Below are 23,619 nucleotides of genomic sequence, written 5' to 3'. Positions count from 1 at the left end.
TGGTTAAAATTGATAGGGAGGTGGATGGAGCCAAATACAGGACCATTCTGGAAGAAACCCTGATGGAGGCTGCAAAAGACCTGAGACTGGGACGGAGATTTGTCTTCCAACAATACAATGATCCAAAACATAAAGCAAAATCTATAATGGAATGGTTCACAAATAAACATATCCAGGAGTTAGAATGGCCAAGTCAAAGTGCAGACCTGAATCCAATCGAGAATCTGTGGAAAGAACTGAAAACTGCTGTTCACAAACGCTCTCCATCCAACCTCACTGAGCTTGAGCTGTTTTGCAAGGAGGAATGGGCAAAAATTTCAGTCTCTCGATGTGCAAAACTGATAGAGACATACCCCAAGCGACTTACAGCTGTAATCGCAGCAAAAGGTGGCGCTACAAAGTATTAACTTAAGGGGGCTGAATAATTTTGCACGCCCAATTTTTCAGTTTTTTATTTGTTAAAAAAGTTTGAAATATCCAATAAATTTTGTTCCACTTCATGATTGTGTCCCACTTGTTGATTCTTCACAAAAAATTACAGTTTTATATCTTTATGTTTGAAGCCTGAAATGTGGCAAAAGGTCGAAAAGATCAAGGGGGCCGAATACTTTTGCAAGGCACTGTACATTATACAGCTCCCCCATGAACCCTTTTACATTACACAGCTCCTCACTCTACACCTCTTGACCCCTTTACATTACACAGCCCCCCATTGACCCCTTTACATTACATAGCCCCTCTCATGGAGCCCTTTACATTACACAGCTCCCCACCCCACGCCTCTAGACCCCTTTACATTACACAGCCTCTCCCATGGACCCCTTTACATTACATAGTCTGTGACATAACCTATTTAACTAAGAACAAATCTAATGAGAATGTACATATATATATATATATATATATATATATATATACACATTTTGTTTTCAAAGTGTACAAGTGTGAGTTATGTGGTGCAACAAGCAAACTCACTATGGGGATAGTGGGTCAGTTAGCAAAGAAAAACTTGAGTTCCACAGCACTGAAAGCATGTCAGTCCTTGAGTGTGATAGAGACTGAGTTACCTGAGGCAAACCAGGCAAATTAACAATGTAAATTCAGGTCCTAGTTACCGGAAAATGTAAGGTATTAGTGTTGCGATATGTCATAAATGTATGTGTTAACGGACGAAGAGACTTGCCACCAAACAAACAATTAAAGAACGAACATCTCAATCCATAGGTACCAGTAAGCGTGATGGGTGACAACTGTAGTGGTGTAAGGCCGTAAGTGACAGGATAAATGATGTATGTACAACAAAATTGACGTGTATGTGATAGGAAGCGAACGTTTTGAATATATTATACATGTGTGACTATAAGGGTTGAGTAAATACCCACCTGTATTGACTGCACCGAAACTTGAACTTGTAAGTCCTGTGGTTATGCAGAAACAAGAACTATGGGAAATAAAAAACATATCAAAATAGAACCGATAGTGCAGCGGCTATGCATATAACCAAAGTAAGAGATAAGCAAGATACAGATGCGTAAATATGATGTATGAATATTGTAAGAAACGGAATTGTACAAAGAAAATGAATTGTACAAAAATATTCGTAATTCGATAAACATTTAGTAAAGAAGAGTTCAGGGAGGTTGAAGCTAGAAAGTAAAGGAAGTAACGGTGATTGTGTTAGGCTAGCTAAACGATACTGTGTAGAACATTCAAATCGTATGAATGGATAGCATGAAAATGTGGATAGAAAGAAATCCTTTTGCAAAAAGCACAATTTTTTCGAGCCATACTGATGCGATAACGAAACCAGTGAAATACAAGTGTACCAGGAATGAAGCAATCTGATAGTAGTAACCTGCGAAAAAATCGTGGCAAACCCAGTGCCCAATTCGGGGAAAGTTTGAATTCTCCGTAGAAGAGTTGTGCGGACTACCGCGGTGTAGGAAACCTCGTGGTAGTGTTGGCATTCTGACGCCTGGAAACGCAGAAGCGGAACCAGTAACGTGGAAGGTAACGTCAACGAGATCAGAGGGTTAGGCTGGCCATACACCATACAATTTTCTTATTAAATTTCCTTTAGATTTACCTTCAACTATGTAGTGCAAGGGCCTGCCTGATTGCATACAAATTGAAAGTGTTCAGGTTTGAACTTATATTATATGGTTTTGGTAAATCTAAAGGAAAGTTGAACAAGAAAATTGTATAGTGTATGGCCAGCCTTAGTTGCAGGTATTTATGGAGCGGACTTCTCCTACAAATTCCAACTGACCTGCGGTCAGCCTTCCTATTTACGTTTTTGGTTGTGTAGCACCTCCTAGGAAGAAAGAATATAATTTTTGGATCTTTTCTGGTTATCAGAGAGATTGCTCTGATTATTCTGTCTGCCTACCAGAGAGCAGGATCTGCTAGTGAGGTCTGCTCATGTTGTTCAGGTGCAGCTCAGTTTGTCTGAAGTGTTTCACACTGGTCCAATAGGGAGGCATATTGGACAGGGGAGGAAACCTGACAAATTAGTGCACAGGCATTTAGTACAGCCCTGATGATTGGCAGAAGAAAGTACATCTGTGCATGTTGGGATACTGTATAAATGCCAAGCGGGGTCCTGGAGGGAGGGGGTGGCTTCCCCTTCTCTGTAGAAGCTGCCATGCAGCCTCAGATGGTCGACCTGAGGGCCTGAGAGCCAGAGAGGAGCTGAACTCAGATGTCCTGCAGAGCTGACTGAAAGGGACACAATGGAGAGGATCTGAATATGCCTACAGTAAGTACAGATCTGTGTCATGGGGCTGTTCTGAGAGGGCCGCCCCTTTTGTGGAAGAGTCAGTGGGCGAGTGTCAGTCAAGGGGATACTAGAGAGTGTCCTGAAGATAAAGTAGTTGCAACAAGTCTGCTGCTAGAGAGAGCACGAGGACTGAATTCTTTCATACAAATGGCAGTATGGTTAAAGCAGTGTGCCTGCTTCCACAAATAACCTGGTGAGGCCAAGTGAGAGTTGTGCTTTTCTACTGTGAATTGTTCAAGTTGGAGTATCCCACTGTTCCCTTCTCCCATCCATGTTCCACAATAAATATAAAACCAAATCCCCTGGACTTTTTATTAAGTAATGAGCAACTGGGTGTAAGGATGGATGTGTGAACTGTCCCTTAGTGACTGTCTGCAGGCAATCAGAGGAGACCCAGTAAGTCATCACACAGCAAGCTCTACGGGGACAGTGCTACAGTTGTAACATGATAAAATGTGGAAACTTTCAAGGGGTGTGAATACTTTTTCAAGGCAGCGTATACCCAGTGAAGTGTCTAGCCTCAGGTGATACACAGAGATTAAACAAATTCTCCTACACAAGTTGTACCTGTGCACCTGCAACCCTATCTTCTCTACAGCTGTTCAAAATGCTGTATTTATAATGCTTGTCTGAGAGTTCAGAAAAAAGGGGGCGGATAGCTGAAGTTAAACTCTACAGAGCTCAGTGAGAAGTCTAAAAGCTGATTGGAAGATACACCCCCCTCCACATAGCTCACAGGAACAGAGCTGAGGCTGTCAATCAGCTGAAGCTCCCTCCCCTGTCACCATTTTTCTCTTGGTTTCAAGAAAACTTGTCATAAGTGATTCATGCTGATAGCAAAGGCATGGGACAGCAGACAGAAATTACACTTAGTGTTCTCAGTTGAGACAGGTACACACTATAGAAAGATATGCTTTGTTCGCATTTCATGTCTGAGGTTTACAACCATTTAAGGTGCACACTGATGACTGGGAACCAGTCAGAGTGGTTCTTGATCATGTAATCACTATGTCCGCTAATAATAATTTTTTATTAATGTGTATTTTTATAAACGTCAGTCTTTATTATAAAAAAGGGTTGTTTTTTTAAACAATTGGCAACAAAAAAATATTGCGCTTGTGATATATAAGACAAATCAAAGCTGCACCACTCACGTGAGATATTTATCACAATAAAGGTTATTACCAAAACAGTGTTGCTCAAAACTAAAAATCACAAATAGTAATAAACAGTGAGTCCAAGTGTCAAACTCATAACACAAGTGAAAAAATCCAAAGGGATTGTGATGATAAGTGAAAAGAAATTCCTATGTTCCGGATTCAAATAGGGTCCCTTCACCTTGTGAATTCATCACCATCACATACAAGAGGTATTCTTACCAGAGAGCATAGACCTCCAATTATGGGAGGTCACAGTCTCATCCACTCCTGTTTTATCATGGAAAACAATGAGGGCCATTCCAGACCATCCAAGGACGTGGTAACACTCCACTAGCCTCAAGCCGTCACATCCAGTAGTATGCACCCCAATTAAAGATAAACGCCAATAGTGTACTTTTATTATGAAATATTGCACTTACATGGTTCCAAATTCAATCAGGCATAAAACAAATCCAGGTACAAAAGACAGTGATCGCTAGCACATTCGGGTAATCACGATGATATGGACATGTAACCCCGCCCTACCAGTTTCGTCACAACAGAACTTCTTCCAGTGCATAGTCTTATTTGCTCTTAAAGAATAAATACAAATAGTTTAGGAATGCAAATCAAACAGTTACTGCCACTTTAACTGATGAACACCTAAAGCGGAGTTCCAGTCATTTTTGTGGTTATTACACGTTAGCAGCTACAAAAAGTGGAGCTGCTGACCTTTAATAAACACACACTCACCTGTCCCACAGTCCAGCGATGTGGCCGCCCAAACCCTTGCTTCTCTCACTCTCCTCTCCCCGGCACCGGCACGGGCATTACAACGGTGGACAGCCGGCTGTGACAGCTAGCGGCTTCATACCTGGGTGCGCACTGCGTATGTGCAAGTCTTGCTGCGCCTCCTGAATAGTCGGGCAATCTTCTGGGAACTGTGACATGTCCCAGAAGATTGCAGGGAGGGAGGGGAAAGGAGAACTTCTGCTCGGATCACCTAGACCAGTGATGGCGAACCCATGGCATGCGTGCCACAGCTGGCACGCAGAGCCTTCTCTGTAGGCACGCGAGCGCATACTGACCGGGGCGGGATCAGGGTGAATAAAGTGCTGTAGTGTTTTGCAAATAGATTCCACGGAGAGACAATAGGCGGAGCTGGAGCGGAGCATTGATCGGCTGGAGAGGCAGAGCTGGGAGGCGCTGGATTGCATCAGGTTGGAGGGGCGGAGTTCCGATCACAGCCGAAAGCAAGGGGAAACCAATTTCGGAACAACACCGGCCATCACTTTCACATCACCTTCCTCAAAATCCTATATGCGAGTGTGCCTTCATGTTAGCCTCGCTCTGTGCTCCCCCCTCTCCATGCTCTCCAGTGCCACCTGCTGGATGTTCAACAAAGTCAGAGAAAGCGATAGAAGAAGCCAAACAAAGTGAAAAAGCGTCTTCTCCTATAAACATATTGGACTAGGTGGGACTTTAGATGAGACCCAAGCTGGTGTTGCCCGGCGTCTCCATCCCTATAACGAGAAACAAAATGAGGTTGAAGGATTGTAAGAGGTGCATGAAAGTCAGCCAGCCCCCAGTCTGATGTACTCACCCTCCAGTCTGTCACCAACCAAATAAAACCTGTCTCTTGGTACAAAGAACAGGGGTTTAGTTGACACACATTTGCAAACGCATGTGAAAGCTGCAGAGCCACTTCACGGCACCCTGTTAATATCTGCAGTCCTACACTCTTAATTTAGTGTCCTCACACTGGAGGCACATGGCCGCTAATGGGTGGATGGGAGACAGGTGAGAGGGAGACAGCCCAACCTCCCCCAACCCATCCCCATACACGACTGGCTGTTGTCTCAAAGACTCAAATAATTAGGTTATAATATAACCATGGTGCAAACTGGAAAAGACCAGCTGAAAAGCATTACACCTCCACCCCCTTGGTGGATGCAGTATAAAGATAGGAAGGGATTTTGTGTATGGGGCATGGCCTGTAAAGCACACTGCCTTTGAAATCCCTAATTTCCTTTGGGACTTTATATGAGACAAGCAGGTCATGCTATTGGTCTCCATTCCTATGTACGGAAAATACTAGGCTCAAATCAAAACTGCATCCACCAAAAACGCACGAAAATCGCACGGTGGGACTTTAGATGAGGCACCAAGCTGTAAGCAAGGCGTCTCCATCCCTGGTTGCTTTAAACATATTGGACTAGGTGGGACTTTAGATGAGACCCAAGCTGGTGTTGCCCGGCGTCTCCATCCCTATAACGAGAAACAAAATGAGGTTGAAGGATTGTAAGAGGTGCATGAAAGTCAGCCAGCCCCCAGTCTGATGTACTCACCCTCCAGTCTGTCACCAACCAAATAAAACCTGTCTCTTGTTAATATCTATTAACAGGGTGCCGTGAAGTGGCTCTGCAGCTTTCACATGCGTTTGCAAATGTGTGTCAACTAAACCCCTGTTCTTTGTACCAAGAGACAGGTTTTATTTGGTTGGTGACAGACTGGAGGGTGAGTACATCAGACTGGGGGCTGGCTGACTTTCATGCACCTCTTACAATCCTTCAACCTCATTTTGTTAAGCGTCTTCTCCTTAGTCCTGTGCCAGATCAGTCCCTGGCAGCCTCAGATGAAGAAGCAGGTGGAGGAGGACATGAAGGAGGACGATAGGCTGGAGCTGGGCACCCAGAGGGAGCGCTGGATTAACTTTATCTGACAGCAGTGTCACCCCCAAGGAGGTGGCCAAACATCTGCTGGACTGCTAGTGAGTATCCTGATAGAGGAGGGAGGCCCAGCATTGGGTCTCTTCACTGGGGCCACCCTACTGGGGGCCACATGGACTGGACACCCTGATGGGTGGCATGGTATATAAACCTACACACACAGCTATAGGGGGGTTTTGAGGTCTGGTGGACCATCTATAATAGAATCCATCTGATCTCCATCAATAGTACTATAGCACGCAGGGGCAAAAAGAGCAGATAAATGTAGATGGAATTATACCATGGCCAATGGCACTTGCTCTGTTAGCTGGACATAGGGCTGTAGGGGGGGGTTCTGGGGTCCCCCAGTGTTGGGATCTAATAAGGAGAGGCAGCAGTAGGAAGAGGGCAATCACAGGCACCACCAAAAGGAGAATCTGTTGCCATGCACACTGAAACTGGATGCCTGGAGCCAGGTGAGTGCTGAACTGACTGCAATCCCTCCTGGGGTGGGTGATCATCACCTGGGGGGCTGGGTGTCTGCATAAGGAACAATAAGAGGAAAATATACAGAACTTGATGTGAGTGTGATGTCTGGTGGTGAACATGAGACACATCAGGAATCATTGGGATGTGTCATGAGGAGGTGCAGTGATCTGATTACAGCTATGTGCTATGACAATCCTGCAAACACCGTATAAAAAGGATAGACAATGTTTTCACCCTAAAAAACACACTCAAGGGCCCAGGCACCATACACATGCGTTCCACTGACAAACACGCACAGCATAGCCAAAGATGGTTACAAAACTGTTTTCTAAAAGAAAATCTCAGTGTTGGCACTTTGAAAAAAAAAAAGTTTGTTTTGTGTTGCAGTTTGGGCACTCGGGCTCAAAAAGGTTCGCCATCACTGACCTAGGCAGTCCGAGCAGACGCGGGAGCGGCTATCTGTCCAAAATAGGTACCTGCACCCCCCCAAAAAATTACATGCCAAATGTGGCATAGGAGGGGGGAGTAGTGCTTAAAGTGGCTAAAATTGTCCTGTTTATCTAGGTACCAATAATATCCTCTGGTTATGAAAGGATCAAACGCAGTCTAGGTAATTTTTATACATTTTCTTTTTTTATTGTTTATGTCTAGAAGCAGAGAACAATAATCAGTAGATGATTAGTATTTTGTATTAGAAAAAACAAGCGAGCTTTGATGCTGTTACGTAAGCACCCTATATTAAATGTCTGTAAAGTATACATTTTATATGTATAAATTGTATATTATCGATGGGAGACAAAAACAATAAAAAAAAATGGATGATGCTATTAAATATAAAAACGGTGTAAAAAGCTTCCTGTGTGCGGTAAATATTGCATGTGTAGACCTTTTAGCAATATCACGGCCTGAAGCAAGGAGACCTCTAAAGCACAGAAAGGTTTAACCTTACTTGTATATCTCTAGCAGAACTAGGATCCACAGGGAATACAACAACAAGTAATTGTGTCCATTAGAAGTAAGCAAGAGTAAATACACATTAAATATACATATCTTCTTTTACTTGTCCATCACATTATCCAACAGAGTTTGTTCTCCTCTGTAATCATTGAGAGAAAATAAAATCAGTCAAATCTTCTTCAAGTCATACACGCATTTTGGATTAATTGTAGCTGGAACATTTATGAAGAAGATTGTGCAAAAAGACAGAATACTGTTCAGGGTCACGAGATTGTAAAGGGTGTTAAAAAATGTGGTCCCATTCCCCCTGCCATAGTATCATACTATTCTATCAGTGAAGGAATTATTCCTTTTTTCAGGAGAATGGGCATTGGTTGCTGGAGGTCATTTCATAGGGGCAGTCACTGAGTAACACCTTTCACTGCATGCTACAAACACCTAGGCTTGCCAAGTAATCACTGCCATCGCCCACATCCTGGGTGGAGCACAGGGTGAGGTCTGTGTTCCACTAGGGATTGCTTAAAGAGACACTTGTGGAGAAGGAAAGCTATATGACACCAACCAAATTTGAGTAATGTTATAGCCTGGAGTGCCTAATCTAAAGATCAAGATGTTTCTATGTTAAGAAGATTTTAGTAAACATTCCTCAGCATGAAGTGTAGTGTGGGTGTCCAATGTATTCAGCAGTACTGTATCTTATGCTTCTTAGGTCTGGTGCCTAGTTTGTGGAGTTAAAATAGAGTGCACTCCAGGTAGAGAAGGTAAGTGGACTCCATTGTTGAGTAGTAAGACCAATGGGTAAAAACCAGTACATATCTGCGGAGGATGGAGTTAGGTCTTGGATGCCCGTGTTTATACAGTAGAACTCATTTGGTGCTGCAGGACATAGCCTGGACGCACTGTATAATTGTAAATTGCAGAAGCTATAAGTGGTGACTTAGAGGAGGTAACTGTGTGTACATGTATATCTCCCCCCCCCCCTTCACTTCATCCAAGGCCCTTGGGACTTGACATGGAATTCTTCCATATCTAGCCATACATAAATGCAGTTGGCTGGGGCATATAGTACAGGCTCCTAAAATATATGGCATTGCACACATAGGGGTGAAGGAAGAGGATGAGTCTGTGACACCCTTTCCGCCGTTGGAAAGAGCCCAACAGGTGCTGCAGGCCCTGGCCAATTGTCCATTCTATAAGTTCTCGACATGGCCTTCAGAGAATGTAACTGTGTGCATATATGTATGTGTAATGTTTTTCCATCTTCATTTTTTGCATGGACCTCCAAGCTTGGCATGGAAGTGTTCCATTCACCAGGAATGGGGCCACCTCCTCACCCCGCACCTGCCCCAGAGATTGCTGCTGCATGGTGACTGCTGTGTGCAGACAGATGACCATGTCCTGGAGCAGAGGTACCCACAAGACTGCGGGTGGAGAACTGTGTGCTTTGGTTTGGGGGAGACTGTTTCCCTGCTTGCGTAGGACCTTTCTGAGGTTGTGGTGCCCAGATCTGTGTTGCTGTGGGACTGCTAGACTCAGAAGGCTGTGAGAGAGAGTGTATCCATTGACTCTGTTCTGGATGTGCCAGGAGAGGGAGGAATCTTTGTGATGGACTCCAGAGTGGCAAGAGGCATTTGGCAACCATTTTACTTACATTCCAGCTTAAAGGGACAGCACTAATTATTTTGGCCTGTAGACATAGGCGTGGGCACACCCTAATCAGCCAGTGTGGTGCAGATTCCCCCGTTTAGACCCCTGATATTTAATCAAAGTATACAGTATACTGTATATACACATGCACACACATGCAATTATATGTTTGAGCTTTGGGGTGCACACTCTAATGCAATTGGCTGTGCACGCTTATGCCTGTAGAGCTTTCTCTGGGTACACCAGTTTCTTCCCACACTACAAAAAACACACTGTTTGGTTAACTGACTCCTGTTTTAATTGGCCCTAATATGTGTATGTATGTATGTGTGACCTTACATTGTGAACTTCTGGTAGGCAAGGACTGATGTGACTGTACAATATGTAAATGTCTGCATAAATTGTTGGCACTATATAACTACCTGTAATAAATTAATTCCTTTTTTTTAGGGGGCTGATGCCTAACAACACAACCCTGGAAAATTAGCTGCTGCAAAACAGTGTGGGGGAGCCCAATGATTATACAAACTGTAGATATGGAAATGAAAATGGCAAAGATATTTTGTAGCTGTCAAAATCCCGGGAGTTGCTTTCTCCAGTGATTTAGCCCAATTCACTTTGAATTAGCTGTTCTGTTTTGTTTTACACATACCTAATGAGCCAAGGAAAGAGAATGGAAATTACATCCTTTTATTTTGACTGGATGTCAGGAAAATCTGTTGTTCTGTGTTTAGATGAGCACCTGCATTTTATCAGTTATGGATTTCTGATTTGTTAGGGTTACATCTACAGTGTATTCCACCCAAACACCTCCCACCAAAATGGCAGCATGTACCAATGTCTGTCCCACTCTCTCCCCACCCTGCCCTCAAGTCAGTATTCACACACTTTATTTTAAAAAAAAAGTTCAAGGTATTAGGCCGACTCTGTCGTTTTCTCTTTAGTTCTGTTACAAGAGGAAAAATCAGGTAGACCGTCAAAACACATTGAGCAACTGTGCTTTGACATTACCAATGTCAGGACCTGACCTAATAAGCTGTTAATGTCTGCAAAGTAATGTAATAAATTGGGGCATATAATGCATGCTCTTAAAGTAGTAGTAAACTTCTGAATTAAAAAAAAAAATGTAGGCCCCCTGGTGGTTTTAGCCATAATGTGCTTGTATGCACAGCATACAGGCACATTCTGACAGACTTATAGGGAAGCACTCCAGCAGCATGCTGTCACCGCTGTCAGCCCTTCCATCTTCACCCGGTCTTCCTTCCTGGTTCACAGGCTCAGGCTGTTGAATGGCAGGGCTGAGATGGTGTCACTCCCTCGCATGCGGCATACTCAGTGCGCTGTTAATTCAGAGCACAGTGCGCATGCACTGGTGACGTCACCAGCTGCTTCAAGCATGAATATCTCCAAAACCATTTCACTTTACCCACAGGTAGGTTTCATTATGAGGTAACCCGTAAGTACAAGTTGAAAAACAGTGTTTACTACTGCTTTCAGTGTGATGGCATTATACACAAGGAGGTGCCTGTGTTTATTGCATCGTGAAGATGAAGCAGTGCACTGGTGACGTCACCAGCTGCACTGCTTCATCTTCACGATGCAATAAACACAGTGACGTCACCAGCTGCTTAAAGCGTGAATATCTCCTAAACCGTTTCACTTTACCCACAGGTAGGTTTCATTATGGGCTTACCCGTAGGTACAAGTTGAAAAACAGTGTTTACTACTGCTTTCAGTGTGATGGCATTATACACAAGGAGGTGCCTGTGTTTATTGCATCATGAAGATGAACATTATGACCATCTATTATAACATTTTAAACTCCCGCCTAAATATGAGTAAGTCTCCCTTTTGCTTCCAAAACAGCCCTGTCCCATTGAGACATGGACTCCACTAGACAAAACATCGCACTGCCTCCGCCAACTTGCCTTCTTCCCATACTGCATCCTGGTGTCATCTCTTCATTAGGTAAGTGACGCACACACACCTGGCCATCCACATGATGTAAAAGAAAATGTGATTAATCAGATCAAGCCACCTTCTTCCATTGCCCTGTTGTCCAGTTCTGATTCTCATATGCCCATTGTAGGCACTTTTAGGCTGTGGACATGGATCAGCATGGGCATCTTGACAAGTCTGTGAATACGCAGCCTTATTCCCCATAAACTGCGGCACACTGTCTATTCTGACACCTTTTTATCGAAACCAGCATTAACTTTTCAGCAATTTGAGCTACAGTAGCTTTTCTATTGGATTGGACTACCCAGGCTAGCCTTTCCTCCCCAAATGCATCAATGAGCTTTGGCTGAGCATGACCCTGTCACTGGTTCACATGTTTTCCTCCCTCGGACCACATTTGGTAGGAAACATCCCACAAGAGCTGCAGTTTTGAACTTGTTTTGACCTAGTCATCTAGCCATTACACTTTGGCCCTTATCAAAGTCTCTCAAATCCTTACAATTGCACATTTTTTCTACTCAACACATCAACTTCAGGGACAATAATGGTCAAAATGTTATGGCTGATTGGTGTAAGTTTCCAGCAGTGACACTTTCCACTTAACTAGAAGCCTCAAATTATATTTTACACAAATCTCCATGTCTCCTTTTTGGAGTAATCAAGTTCCAAACTTGCAAACATATCCAAGTGAGGTGAGATTTTCTGTCATGAGATCCCCACGTTCATCGCGCAAAGCAGTGTTGCCAACCCCCCGGAGTGAAATTTACTGGCAGAACGCCAAAAATTTACGGACGGCACCAATTTTTTACTGGCACTGCAAAAATGTAGATAAAATAGCCGTTTTCAGTGCTAAACCGTGCAAATATGAATAATTAATCTATAAACATGTAGATAGTGCTATTAGCAATGTGTTTAAGTTGACAAAAGTCATAAACCATATTTGCCTGCATCAGATCGCATGGTACAAAAGTACAATCTGCTGTAGTTGCAGTGCAGTAAATTGTAAAACGTAGTGCATGGTGCGGTGTGATTTCACTCCATTAATTTTGAATGGGCTGAAATCACACCGCACAGAACTGCACGTGAATTGTACAGGAACGCGCAGCGTGTTCCTGTGCAATTCCCAGTGTGAATCGCCCCTAAAACAAATATTTCATGAAATCAGATACACTGTGCATACATTCATTTTCCAAACACTGACATGAGACACGTGCCTGGGTTCTAAGTGATTACAGTAAACATTATAGCCAGCTGGTGTTACCTAACCATCCACACTTACCTTACAAACTTCCTTCCTATACTCAGGGGGCCATTCTCCTATCCGTCAAAGCCAAGCAAAGTTTAACACACTGTGCACAGAAAACTCCTTCACCTTCATATCCCCCACACCAGCTCCAAGTAAAGCACACAAGTAACAATTATGAACATAAAAGAGTGAAGAAGAAAAGAGAAAAGAATACACATTGGCACAGAGATTTACACATTCTCTCCTTGGTTGTCAAACACCAGAGCCCTTAGAACAAGACATCAGTTTTGTAAGAAAGTGTCCAATCAGTAGTAAAATGACCTGTCTCCCCCCCCCCCCCCCCATGAATGTGACTGTGTGTGCCTGTGTCTTACCTTAGCAATACCGTCCGTCCTGAACACATGTGCGGGCAGCGGGCTACTTTCCCTGACCTGTTACAGGTCAGGGTCACAAGTCTCGCCGCAGCGCGGCCAGCGCCAGCAAGACAGTGGAGGAGAAGGGGGGGTGTCTATGGGTTTTGAGAAGGGGAGAGGTCTGGGGGGGGTGTTCTGAGGAGTTGTTCTGGGGTGTTTGAGGAGATGAAGGGTCTGAGAAAGAGGGGAGATGTCTGGGGGGTTTGAGGAGGGGAGGGGTCTGGGGGGGGGTTGTTCTGAGGAGTTGTTCTGGGGTGTTTGAGGAGATGAAGGGTCTGAGGAGGAGGGGAGATGTCTGGAGGGGTTTGAGGAGGGGAGGGGTTTGAGGAGGGGAGAGGTCTGGGGGGGGGTGTTCTGAGGAGTTGTTCTGGGGTGTTTGAGGAGATGAAGGGTCTGAGGAGGAGGGGAGATGTCTGGGGGGGGGGGGGGTTTGAGGAGGGGAGAGGTCTGGGGGGGGGGGTGTTCTGAGGAGTTGTTCTGGGGTGTTTGAGGAGATGAAGGGTCTGAGGAGGAGGGGAAATGTCTGGGGGGGGGTTTGAGGAGGGGAGAGGTCTGGGGGGGTGTTCTGAGGAGTTGTTCTGGGGTGTTTGAGGAGATGAAGGGTCTGAGGAGGAGGGGAGATGTCTGGAGGGGTTTGAGGAGGGGAGGGGTTTGAGGAGGGGAGAGGTCTGGGGGGGGTGTTCTGAGGAGTTGTTCTGTTGTGTTTGAGGAGATAAAGGGTCTGAGGAGGAGGGGAGATGTCTGGGGGGGTTTGAGGAGGGGAGAGGTCTGGGGGGGGGGGTGTTCTGAGGAGTTGTTCTGGGGTGTTTGAGGAGATGAAGGGTCTGAGGAGGAGGGGAGATGTCTGGGGGGGTTTGAGGAGGGGAGACGTCTGGGGGGGGGTGTTCTGAGGAGTTGTTCTGGGGTGTTTGAGGAGATGAAGGGTCTGAGGAGGAGGGGAGATGTCTGGGGGGGGTTTGAGGAGGGGATAGGTCTGAAGAGGTGTCTGGGGGGGGTTTAGGTAGGGGAGAGGTCTGAGGGGATTTGGGGAGGAGGAGGAGAGGTCTGGGGGGGTTCTGAGGATGAAGGGGGGGGGTTCTTCCCCCTTGTACTTACAGTTTACACACCACACCGGGAAACTTCTTCTTCCCTCCAGTCATGTGACAAAGGGGATAGAGAGGGAACGGCAGCCTTCCCTCACTGCATAGTGGCGCTCTCTATTGCCACCTGCAGGCTGTAGGGAGAAGACAGTCTAGTCCTCCCTCCAGCTCTCTGTCGCTTCTCCTGTCAGTGATCATCGGGCCATGGGCAGGGCAGAGGGCACACAGGCGGAGCCGGAGCCGGAGGCGGTCACGTCAGGCGGGGAGGACTCGGAGTCGGAGCAGGAGATTACAATTAGTGAGTTCAGATTTCATATGTGTCCGGACTCCGAAGATGACCAAGGCGCACGCGGCGCATGCGCAGTCGCATTGTCTCGCCGCAGCCATCATTTTAACGGGCACTTTTCTCCTGCTACGGGCATTTACGGGCAGGAGAAAAGTGCCCCGATTTTACGGGCCGTCCGTGAATATACGGACGGTTGGCAACACTGGCACAAAGTTCCTTATGTATCTTAGCCAATGTCAGAACAAGGTCATCCAGTGCCTAGGGCAAAGATGGCAAACTGCACCCCCTTCCCCACAATGTGTGAGTCTTCTGCAGCTGGAATCCCACACCAACATTTAGGAATGGATTTGTGTTCATTAGCAAATCCATGTATAGTTTTTATTTCCTAAGTGAGTACTATTTTCCTCACTTCAAGTGGTTGTAAATGTAGAAGGATCTTTACCTTAATGCATTCTCTGCATTAATGTTAAAACCCCTCTGTGTGCACAGGTGTGTGGGGCAGTTGCAGAGCAGCCCTATTCACTTTAATAGGTTGCAACAGGGGGAACAATTCCTGCTGCAGCCAAGGAGCCAAATCATCCTTCCTAAATACCCTATCACCTACAAAATTGAAAAACAGGTAGTGGCAGCCTCTCTTTAAGTCCAATACCAGGCGTGTATGTCCCCATCGCCACCGTCAGTGGAGCATCCCTGCACCCATGACAAAAAATAATGTATACCTACCTTTTTTTCCAGGTGTCTTCGTCTGGGTAACCATACCTTCAGTAAGTTTGATCTGCAAACGGGCGTCCAGTTGTAGAGAAGTGTCAGAATGGAAAGGCTTGGCTAGTGTATGGCAGATGCAATTTATCTCACTTTGCAAGTGTCGCAACTACCGCCAGAAAAAGAGGATTAGGTTCACAGTGTGATTTTCTGCTTATTAGTCTAGTGCAGTGGTTTTAGTTTACTGTTCCAGTCTCTCACAAGTTTATTAAGCTGGTTATACACCAAATTTTGTTTGAAAAATTTCATTTTCAGAAAGTTTGTCTGATTTTCTAATGGTCAGTGGGGGTCAAATCAGCATTTGTTTGCCACTATAGTGACCAGAAAATTGGAAGGAGCAGGTTCGAAATGTTTTCTCGAACCAACTGTGAGAGACTGTTCACTCTCCTCCGACTTGGGACACGACTTGTGTGCCCTCAAGTCGCCCCAAGTCTCTTGTCATCACAAATTCAATGTAAATGAATGAGAGCCTTCTTAATATGCACTACTGAAGTCGCTCCGACTTTAGAAAAGGTTCCTGTACTACTTCAAGGCGACCTCTATCCGACTTGTGCACATAGACTTCAATGGGAGTTGCCTCTAATTTGGATCCTTATCTTATTTCAAGCGACTTGTTATCAGACTTTCCAGGAAGAAGAAAAAGATTAGCCAGGCATTCCCTACAGACATTGCCTATCATTTAAGTCTCTTCAAAGTAGTGCACAAGTCTCTTCCAAGTCGCTTACAAGTCTCTAAACAAGTCTCTTCAAAGTCACGCTAAAAAGTCGCTCCTTCATGGGGCAACTTTCTGGTCGCGGTAGTGTGAACCGGCTCTGAATGTTTTCTGGTTTTTAAAACAAACTGTGAATCATACATATTGTAATGAAATCTGTTGATGGGTGAAATTTACAGGGCTTTTGAATAACATTGATTGACTCAAAAATATCAAGAAAGAATGTTGTTACAAACACTTTTTTTATGAACGTTAAAAAAAAATCAAACTGAGTATGGCCAGCTTTAGTCTATGCAGAATGATATGAAAGAATGGATTTTTTATACTGTAGTTTCCCCTGATTTTATATCAGCAGATGTTTAGCTGACTTGTTGATTGCCTTATAGGCTACACAGACAGCTAGTATGATATTGTTCTATAACGTCAAAAGAGCTGTCAGTCTTTTAGGTAACATATGTCTTTCTCTTTTCTATCTACTGTAATAAATAATACCTGCCTAATATACAGCTCGACCTTATAAAATACAGAATATCCAAATGAATGTTGGAGATGTCAAATTAAATGTTGTGCGTTGTGACTGAAATACTTCTGCTGCAATAAATGCCTTTTTATTTATTCAGCAGATAACTGGAATCTGACAGTAGTGCAGCAACATTAGTAAAGAAGAAAAACACTCTGGATTAAGGCCAGTTTTATACTGAAGCACTGCAGTAACACACAATTAAACGTGTATTTTCCTACAACCCACAGTAAGAATCATCATTAACCACTGGAGGATTTTGCTGTCTTACGTCCAGGCCACTTTTTGCGATTCGGCACGGTGCGACTTTGACTGACAATTGCGCGGTCATGCAATGCTATACCCAAACAAAATTTACGTCCCTTTTTTTTCCCACAAACATAGCTTTCTTTTGGTGGTATTTGATCACCTGTGCGAATTCTACTTTTTGCGCTATAAACAAAAAAATTGCGACAATTTTTTGACATTTTAGGCCCATTTGTTTTCTGCTACATATTTTTGGTAAAAAAAATCGCAATAGGCGTATTTTGATTGGTTTGCGCAAAAGCTATCGCTGCTACTAACTACGGGAAATTTATGTCATTTTTATTGTTTTTTTTTAACTAGTAATGGCGGCGATCTGGCAGCGATCTGCGATTGTTTTTTGCGGGACTGCGACATTGCGGCGCACAGATCGGACCCTTGACTGACATTTTTGACACTTTTGGGGGTACCAGTGACATTACTACAGTAATCAGTGCTATACATATGCACTGTTACTGTAAAAATGACACTGCCAGGGAAGGGGTTAACTTTTATTGGTGATCAAGGGGTTAATGTATGCCTGGTGCTTACTAACGTGTGTGGGGGGAGGGGACTATGTGGCACAGGCACAGATCGCAGGTTCAGCTATGCTGAATCCTGCAATCTGTCCCTGAATGTCATTTAGGAGATCCGCCCGCTTGTGTAAACACACTCGATCCCTGATGATCTCTCCTGGCCCGACTCCGGCTGTGACTGAAAACAGCGGGAGCAAGCCTCCAGCGGTGCGCGCGCCGCCCACAAGGGGAGGTGTCCAGCGACGTAGGTCTACATCGCTGAGCGATATCGAGCCACTTTGCCGCAGTAGGTCAACGTGACCGGTGGGCAAGTGGTTAATGACTTCCGGACCGCCCACCACATATATACTGCGACAGGGCAGCCCAGCTGCGCAAAATCACATACATGTACGTGATTTTTGTGCACAGGTTATCGTGGGCACGCTGGATTGGACACAGCGGGAGCCAATAAGTGGGTCCAGCGGCCCTGTTGGCATCCGGGACATGCTGTTCATTCTGTGGAATCCTATGTAAACAAGGCAGACCACACTTCCAGTTCAGGCACCAGATGCAAAAGACACGTGTTGCAGCGGCTCCAGACACAGCGGCATACTAAGCCTGCCATTTGGGACTCACAGCCGGCTAACATCTCCGCAGCATCTCTGCAGTCTCCCCAGAGACCTCCTGGATGGATCGCCTTCCATGGACACCCAGCTCAGGGAGAGGTCTCTCCAGACACAGAACCTCCCGCCATGCAGGAAGGTAACATGGCTGCCACGGCTCAAGCAATTTCTGCAGGTGACTCAGCCCTCCCTCAGTCTCCTCCAGATCTTACTACCTCTCCCCAGGAGGAACAATATGCTTGCATAGCCCAGGCCGTGGCTCCCCTGCTTTCTCCTACCATTACCTCTGCAGTAGACAGGGCAGTCACGGTGGGCATTTCACAGCTCAGCAGGGAGCTGGGAGAGCAGGCCAAAACACTCACTGACTTGGAACACCGTCTCTCAGACATAGAAGACGAAGACACGGCAGTATATTTTGGACAAATTGGAGGATAGAAGATGAAGTCCAGTCCTCTCATGTTAATGACCAACGGAACTCACAGACCCAGCAGTATATTTTGGACAAATTGGAGGATTTAGAAAATAGATGCCGTCGCAACAATCTGTGCATCATAGAGGTCCCTGAATCAGCCAATACAACATCATTGGTGGATCTCTGCTCCACTCGGATACCCCTTGCCCTGGGGATTACTTTGCCTTGCACAATTGAGAGAGCCCATCGCTTAGGCCCCCCTTCAAATGAACGTCACACACCTCGCCCAGTCATCGTGCGCTACGGGGGGCCATTCTCAAGTCCTTCCAGAATGCCAAAACCCTTCAATTGGATGGGCACAAGCTTCTGCTGTTTGCGGACTATTCCCAGGAAGTCACAAGATGACTCAAGGCTTTTCAACCCTCGTGTGCCGCGCTTTTCCAAAAAGGCATTAAATTTACTTTGGCCTATCCGGCAATCCTTCATTTTACCAGCCTGTCTGGTGAATCCAGGTCTTTTTCCCACCCTGATGAAGTGGCAAACTACAACTAGTTATACATGCACCTGCCCATGGACATGCAACCCTCACCTGCTCCCTTCCTCTCTCCAGGAAACAGAGATCTGATAAGCCCAAGGAAGGACTCCCCAAAAAGAGCCCGCTACTCCAATAAGTCCCGGCATGACAAACAACGCTAAACACGGGTTGGAATTACCTCAGGGGCCATAACATTCCTCTGTTCTTGCTTCTGGTAATTGTAAGATCGCCCAGCACTGACATGCGGGGGTCTTCGCCTTTGTAATATTGTTCTGCTTTTGTTGGTCACTTTTCATGGCTGCTCTACGCTAGCCTCTCTAACTATAGTTCAATACATTTTCTACTTGGTGTTTATACTTTTATGTTTACTCTTCTCCTTTACAGCCTTACCGAAGTTCAGCCAGGATCACCCCCCTCTTGAAGCTACATAGAACCGGCGGGTTCCGCATTTCGTCTCCTTACTCTCCACCCGCCCGCCCCCCTCTCACCGGGGACGAGATTACTTCTTCGGCTCATGAGTACCTCATGCTGCATTTCCTCACACTCAAAATCCACTCCACGGAAGTGATTATTGCCAACGTCTACGCTCCTAACTCCCCCCCCAAAACATTCCTTCATACTCTCATTACTCGTTACCTCATACAAAGGATTAGGAACACATGGGCTGACTTCTTAGCGGATAATGCGACCCATGTTGACAATCCCCAGCTCCTCTGGGACACGGGAAAAGCAGTGTTACGTGGCAAGATAATTGCTTTCAAAGAGGCACATAAAAAAAAGCTAATTTTTTTTTTTAAAGCTAGCAAGGCACTTAGGGCAGCCCAAGCCCTTGTAGCCCAACAAAATTCCCTAGCTCACAGACAAGCCTGGACGGAGGCGAAAGCCAACTTTGATCAGTGCGCTGAAACCAGAGAATGCTTCCACAGATCGCTCTTTGATCTACGACTCCACAAGTTTGGTAACAAAATGGAAAAGCTCTTAGCCCACTTATGCAGGGGTCCCCACACTCCCTCCCATATATCAGCCATCAGAAACCCACGGGGGGCCTGATGACCTCACCCAAGGATGTTAATTCCACTTTGATACAGTTTTTTGCAAACCTCTATGGTCCTGATCCTATCGACGAGGAGGCGGCCAAGGCCTTTCTAGACGGGGTTCAGATTTCCCATCTGGACTCCTCCCTGATCTCCCAACTGAATGCCCCTATCACAGACTCTGAGGTAAAATCAGTTATAGCTTCCCACACGCCTGGAAAGGCTCCGGGCCCAGACGGATACACCTCAAGTTTTTTCAAACTCGCAGTGGACACTCTGACCCGAAATATGACTTCAGATTTTTAGCACATCTTAAATGGGGGCCCGTATCTCCCCACAGGTTTTCAAGCTCACATAAAGTTGATCCCTAAGAAAGGCAAAGACCCCACGGACCCAGGTTCCTATCATCCAATTTCCCTCCTTAACCTAGACTCCAAAATCCTCTCCAAAATTTTAGCGAATCGCCACTATCATCCATTCTTCCCAAGCTGGCTTCACACAAGGACGATCGGCCCTCGGCAACATTAGAAAGGTTCTGACAGTGCTGGAACAGGCCAGAATCAACTCCTCTACCAATGCAGCCATAATCCCATTAGACGCTGAAAAGGCATTCAATAATGTTAGTTTTCGCTGCCTGGATGTGCAAATATTGTAACCACCAACTGTATGTCAGATCAATTTTCTCTATACAAAGGTACTAGGCAAGGTTGCCCTCTATCCCCTCTCTTGTTCAATCTGGCGATAGAACCCCTTTCCTGCTTCCTCCTTTCACACCCTGGTCTCCATGGTGTCAAAATGAGGAGCCAAGAAGTGCCAAGAATTACTATTGTTATTCACCTCAAACTCCACTTTGGATATACCCCTAATTCACAAAATTTTCACGAAATCTGGTTATGCTCAGATCTTCGCATCAACTTCTCCAAAAGCGAAATTTTACCCCTTCTTCACTCTAAATCCTTGCCGTGGGTAAATCAATCCACTTTCTCAATAGATAAATCTTATATAACTTATCTAGGCATTAAGATAGGGCAGTCACCATCCTCATTATACAACCTCAATTACCCCCCTATCATTGCCAAAATCACCAGCCAACTGGAAACGTGTTTGGCACTACCCCTCTCCATGTCGAGTAGGTGCCATTTGTATAAGATGGTCAGCTTGCCTAAGCTGCTCTACCCCTTGCAAACTATTCCTTTGCTCCTTAAACACAAAGACTCCCAAACTCTCCACAAGGCACTTTCCGCCTTTTTGTGGCGGAAAAAATGCCCATATCCCTACAAAAATAGCTTTTGCCCAAGCGGGAGGGCGGAGCAAATCTACCTAATATTAGGCTGTACAATTTAGCTTGCCTCCTTAGGGTGGGAGTGGACTGGTTGTCAGGTTCTTCCAGATACTCTAACTTTGAACTGGAATCCCTAATGTTACACCTCTGCGATCTGGGAGCTTTACTGCATTGTGGGCTGTCATCTCTCCCACCACCACTCAAGAATATTCTCCTTTTGCAAGACACATTGGTGGCCTGGAGGGAAGTCAGAAAGGAATTTGGTCTGTCCCCCTTTGTGTCACAGCACTTACCTATCACAGGTCAGCCTTTGTTTACACAGCCAGGACAATATGCAGCTTTCTCCATATGGACCTCCAGTGGTTTGTTGAAGTTCTCTCAGCTGTTTAGCCTTCCTTCGGGCTCACCACGCCCTCTTACAGACATATGTTCTCACTACGGGCTACCATTCCATCATTTCCTTCACCTCCAGCAAGCCGTCATTTTTGCCAGTAGCCTGTGCCGAGACAAAGCTAAACGGTTTCAGACATCTATCCTGGATTCATTTTTTACTTCTGAACGCCTCAAAATCTCAGCCATATATAAACCTCTCTTTACTCATCTGACTAAACCCCCAGCTTCAGAGGCAACTTCCCCTTGGTGCAAGGACTTTCCTCTTCCCCTACTGAATCAACACATCCTGGTTGGGTACAACACTACATGTAAACTCGTCACCAATGAGTTCTGGAGGGAGCAGCAATGCCCCCTACCTCCTCGGCTCCAAACATGTGCGCCTGGTGCCTTCACCACAAACTTACCCTGGCTCATAGACTTTGGTTCTGCCCCCTCATCTCTGTTTTCTGGATTCAAGTTGCTACTTTAGTGGCCGAGGTAACGGGTCTACAGCTGCATGCCAACCCACTACCCTTACTCTTTGGATACCTTGCTGGACCCTCCTTGGGCCTCACTAGTGGCCTATCTCAGTTGCTCTGCAGGCACAAAGTTTGGATTTCTACATGCCTTATGATAGCCAGAAGGGCCATCCTTAGGAAATGGATATTGACAACTCCACGGGTAATAACTGATGTGAAAATTGAACTCAATAACCTTTGCTGTAAAGAACTCCTGGGTTTGCAACTCTCTTAAGGCATTTCTTCCCTTCATCATAAGAAATGGGACTAATTTCTAGCCAAATTCCCTCTCCCGGTGGACATTCCCTTATCATCTGGTTCATCCTCAACTTCCTAACTTCTTTTCTTTGCTTTTTCTTTTGATACTTTTGCGATCCTCTGTTCCTATCCCCCCCCCCCATCGCTACTCATGATTGACACCATTTACTGCCTCAAACTCAGGCATGCCCTTTTGGTTTAGACACCTTTCACATTATCTTGTAACGGTTTCCTAACTGTACCTTCTTTGGATTCTCTAACTTGCCTCCCGCTTCGTTTTACTCCACTTTATAAGGCCTGCTTATCCACTTGCTATTGTTCATAAATATGTATTTTGTTCCCTTCTCGTCTAGTGGTCAGTTAACTTTTCTACTTTCCACCCTCCTTCCCCTCCCTTTATTCCTTTCTTTTCTCCCCCTCCTTTCCTATCCCCGTCCTCCACTCTTCCTCCTCCCCCCATTCAAGTACTGACAAGATTATTGTTTATATAGTTATCATTTGTATCTTGATTTCACGGATTGTTCTGATGCCTGTCCAGTACTTTTGTATCTTTTAAAATTTGAATAAAACATGTTTAAAAAAAAACAAGCCAGGCCGCTGTTCTGTCACAGAGGGAGAGAGAGATCTTGTGTTTCAGCTAAGCATAAACACAGATCTCTCCTTTCCTCTAGTACACATATGTTAAAGACAAGGCCTGAGTGCAGAATGTGGCCCTCAAGGCCTTGTCATGTGGCCCTCACACCAATGTTTGCAGCCTGAACTCCATTCCGCCACCTCTAGCTCTCACTCTCCATTCCTGCTACCTGCTGTCACTTGTAAACACAGAAGCCTTTCAAGGGACAGCTTTACCCTCAATGGCTCCTGGATCTAACAGAGTCCTGCATGCACTCTCGATGGGGCCCAATCTCCAGAATCTAAGAGAGAATGATCTTCCTGCAAAAACATGGGTAGTAGAGCCACCTACACAGGGAGGTACTAGAGGCGGACCAGGTAGGGGAAAGAGATGGAAAGAAACTTTGTAGGGAAGGGGGGGATTGGGGTTGTAAACTGTGCACAGTGCACCCCTAAACACTGCACTCTGTACACAGCACA

The sequence above is a fragment of the Pelophylax lessonae genome, assembly GCF_965119305.1.
Source record: "Pelophylax lessonae genome assembly, chromosome: 1".
NCBI classification, from domain to species: Eukaryota; Metazoa; Chordata; class Amphibia; order Anura; family Ranidae; genus Pelophylax; species Pelophylax lessonae.
This window is presented reverse-complemented; position numbering follows the sequence as displayed.